Genomic DNA, 5,879 nt, shown 5'->3' with positions numbered 1-5,879 from the left:
ATTTCAGCGTTGGTGCTTACCGACTTAGTTAATTAGTGCATTTGTCAGGCCCAAACTCTATACTGAAATGAGGGGCAGATCATGTTCCCTTTTTCATTAATTGAAATACCCACTTTATTTTAAATATTCTGTCCAGGTAGTGTGTAAGTTTTTCTGTGTCTACCTGCAATCTTCTAATAGTATGCTGTTTATCAGTATTTATAGCCATATGAGTCTTCCTGTAACCTTTTGACCCTTTAGTTAGAATATTATTTCTGTCCAGCTGCTTATATATCTTCTTACTCAAGTGTTGGTGATGGGACTTAGTAGAAATTAGAAAGGTATATATATATGGCTATTCAATGGTTTTTAGCGCCACCCACCTCAATATTTTTTGGTAGGACTATTATTTTCATCAGCCATTCGAGTTACATTGGTTATATTTTGATGTATTTCAACCAGAAACTTGCGATTTTGTCAACTCTGGTTCCTTTATATTTCCCGCTGTGACGTCTTCCCTAACTCGCAACATTTAATGTTTTGCTCACTTGGTTAAGACATTTGTTTAACGGCGTGTCTGTATTTCTCGTATCTCCTCCAAAATGTCGTTACATTTTATCTCCTCGGCAGATCTTCTTCTATTGTCTTTTGTCATCGATGTAATTTCGCTCACAGTCTTCGCTTATCTTCTCAAGGCATTTTATTTTGTTAGAATTATTCAATTCATTTCCCACGTCTCCGTATTATTCACAACTGTTGAATTAATCTTTTGTGATTTTACAGACCTGTTTATTTTCAATTTTAAGATTTCTGTTTAATTCTGCTTTTTTTTTGAGGGGGAGGGGGAAAGGGTACATTTTTGTTTCCATTTTCATCTCAATTATTCCGGGTACATATTTCCTTTTGCGATTCATCTCCCGTTGGATGTTTTTTTTCCTTCTAAGCAACAACGTATTCTACACATTAGCCTCTCCGTTGGTTTGATGCCCCGCATCCTTTTCTACTCTAGAAAATACACGCGCAAGATTCTGTATAGTGGATACGAAGGGGCAACTGCACACCCGTGGGATTCCGGGTGTCCACTCTGTGTACTCATGGAATAAGCCAGGAAGATATTTGATGCCCGCACTAATATTTTCAATAACTTTTTACTTAATCTGCGGCGTCCGTCAGTGCGGAGGCTGCTCCTGGCTGCATCCCCAAATTCTGATGCGTTGAGATCTGGCACTCAGCCATGCCCTACACCCAAATAAATATATACATTATCTGTTTCACAAAAATATAACAACTGCTGCACGTAATTAACCAGTCTAATGTATGACAGCGATATTTTAAGTTACATCAAGACATTTCATTTGTTAGTACAGAATAATATTAGGGTTATAATTTGGTTCCAAATTTTGTCACAAGGCCAGCAATTTTGGGGGACAGGGTGTTAAATTTATCGACCCCGAAAGGGTGAAAGACAAAGTCGACGTCGGTGAAATTTGAACTCAGAACGTAAAATCCGTCGAAATGACGCTCAGCATTTCGCCCGGTGCGCTAACGATTCTGCCAGCTCGTCGCCGCCTTATCTTGGGGGGGGGGGGTAACTGAGAATAGTTAATCAATTGACGTCACTGACACAACGATGCTGGGACCTTTGAAGCTTATTGTTCAACGAAAGCCTGAAATGACAGTTTCTGTCGGACGGAGTAAAACTCGCATGTCGGTCAGTAACCTTTCACCGGAGTATATTGGTCAAGCGACAACTAACCATCAATCCTTTTGCCAGCAACCAACAAACTCTCCTAGATTTACCATTGTTAACAACACAGACTCTCATTATTTCCTTCGGATTCTGTATTTTATTCTTCCTGATAAACAAACTATAACCTAAACAGGACGAAGATGTAAAGAACAGTCGATTGAGTTGAAATAAAAGCAGAATTCCTCGAAATCACATATTACCGCCTTTAAAAAATAAGGTATTAAATAGTGTTGTTCTGGATATGCAAAGAGATAGGATGATCATGGTTGGAACGCTTTTGATGATTGGCTTTTTCCTCCATTTGATCTGGTCTAAACAACAAGCTAAAAAGATCAGTCGCTGGTTTTAAAGGTGGGAGATGACTAAAGAACCTTACAAGAGGAACATTAAGCATCGATGTATGTCGGAAAACATTTTATATTTATGAACCATTTCAATAGGTTTCCATGTACTAAACTAGCGAGTTGCCCTGCTGTTGGGTGTTGTCTAGGGTTGGTTATTTTAAGGAATTATTCTCCATCTACGACTGAGCGTTGCTGTCAACTAATCGGCTGATTACACAGTTGTATCGATAACTTTCTATAGAGGTCTCTGATAGATTTATTCTGCTAGTATTATCTTGTATTATTATAGTAACGGTAGTAGCAGCAGCAGTGGTGGTAGTAGTAGTAGTGAAGTTCTGCACAATGAAATTGTTGTCAACAATGAATATCAACAACAGCCACCACCACCACCACAATCATTCATCAACAGGTGATTGCGTAGTATACTTAAAATCAGATAGCCCGAACACATAAGCAATATGGAACTATGGCAAAAAATGAATCAAGTTTCGATTAGGGAGCAAATATTTAAGAAAAAGTGGAAGTGGATTGGTAGCACAATTAGAAAGGACACACCAAATGTAGCGAAAAGTGCTCTACAGTGGAATCCGGATGGATATAGAAAGAGGGGTAGGCCTAAGAACTCGTGGCGTGGAACAACACAAAAGGAACTAGAGAAAGGGGGACATTCCTGGCAGAGTATAAGTACAGAAGCGAGAAATTATGCGACATGGAATTCAATTATAAGTGGCCTATACTACGCGTTGGAGGGTTAAAGGCAAGAATGAATGAATAGTATATCTACCATCCATTTTCTACTATAATATGATATCTATAAGTTTTCTATTACATATAGTCTGATATTTATCAACTGTTGGCAGCATAAAATATGTTAAAAACCATTAAATATTTATTCTACAAACGGAAAGGAGCATGATAAACAGTTTGTAGCGTAACATTAAAAATCATTAACACCTTATTTTATATAAAATAAAATAAAAATAATCAAATATTGATTTTAACGTTTGTAAACTGATTTGATATCATTGAAAAAAAAAAAGAAGCAATAAGCAGGTTATCGTTTTTCCTGAGCATTTCCTACCTGGTCAATAAGATTGAGCTCTCTCGAAAAGGACACCGCTTCTGGTCCACCATGGTGCTACTGTGAACAACTAAATGGGCTGGAATTAAGTGCTGAAGGCCGTAAGTGGGTTGTTTGGTAGGGTTGCAGTGTCATTTACGGTAGGTCGTAAAGAGCAAGGTAGCTGTCATACGAGAGTTGCACCGATTTCGTTGATAAAATTTGTCTGCAACAAATTGATTATACTTTTGCAAGACACAAAAGACTTTAACAATTTTTATTTTTTAATTTTTTACTCAATTATAAAAAAATATAATGTGGAGGCGCAATGGTCCAGTGGTTAGGGCAGCGAACTCGCGGTCGGAGGATCGCGGTTTCGATTCCCAGACCGAGCGTTGTGAGTGTTTATTGAGCGAAAACACCTAACAAAGCTCCACGAGGTTCCGGCAGGAGTTGGTGGCGACCCCTGTTGTACTCTTTCGCCCCAACTTTCTCTCATTCTTTCTTCCTGTTTCTTGAGTACCGCTGCGATGGACTGACGTCCCGTCCAGGGGGGGGGGACACATACACCATAGAAACCGGGAAACCGGGCCCATGAGCCTGGCTAGGCTTTAAAAGGGCGAAAAAAAATAATTGGGTTTTTCATACATCGAATGGTTATGAGGGTCCACCGACTACAACAAGGATCGAAAGGATCCAGAGGCAAATACGTGCTGTGTGGTAATTAGGTTCTAATTACCATTTATCCATATTATAACGACTTTGTTTCTGTTCTCTCTCTCTCTCTCTCTCTCTCTCTCTCTGTACACACAGACTCCCACATAACAGACACTCCTGGCGAGTTCGACCCACTTATTGAATTAGCATACGAAGTGGCCGAGTATTCCTTAGACATATGTACCCTTAACGCAATTCTCAAGAAGAATCAGTTTGACCTTTGAATTACAGGTACTGTACTTTCAGAGGGTTTCACATAGTTTTCATCTCCACCAATTTATCCACGAGGCTATGATAAAGGCACATGCTCAAGATGCCACTCAGGGGGATTGAACCCGAGATTGCATGGTAAATAAGTCCAAAGTACGCTGCATGATGTTATATTTCATTATAAACCTGGTGGTCATTGAGTCTAACCGTTTCGCAGTCGACAGATGATGTATTTCTGGCAGCACTGTGCCATGGCGAGAGTCACCGTGCATGACCAAAGACGCCGTATTCGGCATTGCAATAATTGTATACTTCTATGTCTATTTTACATAAAAATTAAATGACACGATCCGTCGACAGGATTCGAACACTTATCTCTCTGCTTGCAATCGATTGCTTTATCCACACGACTGTCTGAAGTCTATAACAAAAACGTAAAAATTATATTCTTTTATTATTTTGTTTTTAATCATCTGACTGCAGCCATGCTGGAGCATTCTATTCCAGCGTCTGTTAGTCGATCATAATTGGCTAAAAATTAATCATATTTCATCTGTTACATATTTTATCGTTCTCTATTTATCGAATTGCTAGATTACATTTTTAACACAATGCGATGCAATACGACGGACAATTTCACACGGCTTATACACACAAAGCACTTGCAAACGTGTTTCTCTGACTGGCGTACATATGCAGATAGTTTCTGTTTGACCAGGTCTGAGACCCAGAGCTAAATCAAAATAACATGAAGAATTACAACAACAACAACAACAACATCAAAATAGTTGGAAAGAAATGAATGAATAAAAGAATGAAAGACAAAGAACTCTTCAAAATGGCGTGTATTTATCGTAGAAGGAAGAAAGAAATACGAAGGTTGATTGTCACGTGATAAAATAATCTTTAGTCCATCACTTCACATGTTTTTGTCGATCTTGCTGCTTCGCATTCCGATGGTTATTTCTGTGTAACTGCTGATATTTATGTATATATGCCCGTGTCTTTATATATATTTACGTATTTTTATATATATATATGTATATGTACACACAGATATGAATATATATATATATATATATATATATATATATATATATATATATATACACACACACACCCACTCGTGTGTGTGCGTGTGCATGTATGTGTGCATGTGCTGCATCCAGTCTCTATTTTCTCGATATGAATATAGACAGAATAAATTAAATTCATTTGATTTATCACTCAAAACTTAGTCAAATACATGTCGTATTCCACTCAACTCAATGACCACGTTCTCTTCAAATATTGTCTCTCGCAATAAAATATATAACCTTAATGGTTCGCATTTTCTTCACATCTTCGTCTTCTTCCTTCTCTATTCAAGTTGACCAAGAATCCAAGACAGACGTTGATGAGAGAGGGCATGTCATTGAGAAACAAATTAATTTTATTAATATATATACACACACACACACACACACATGTATACTTATATACATATGTGTGTGTATTCTTGTAATTTTTTTTGTTGTGCTTGCTTTTATTTATTTATTGTTTCGAATTGTTTTGCACAGATTTTTAAAAGGATTTTCTTTTGGTTTTAATTTTTTTTCTTAAACCGATGTTCCTATTTGAATAGTATCATGATGTACGTGTGCAACGAATCCATCTGTGTGTGTATACATACATGTAGATATAAATATATAAACATATACATATATATACATTAGTATGAGTGTGTTTATATATATAAATATATATGTATAATGTGTATGTATGTATGTATGTATGTGTATATATATATATATATATATATATATATATATATATATAT

Source organism: Octopus bimaculoides, chromosome 14 (genome assembly GCF_001194135.2).
Source record: "Octopus bimaculoides isolate UCB-OBI-ISO-001 chromosome 14, ASM119413v2, whole genome shotgun sequence".
Taxonomy (NCBI): Eukaryota; Metazoa; Mollusca; class Cephalopoda; order Octopoda; family Octopodidae; genus Octopus; species Octopus bimaculoides.
The sequence above is the reverse complement of the archived record's forward strand: the minus strand, read 5'-3'. Positions refer to the sequence as shown.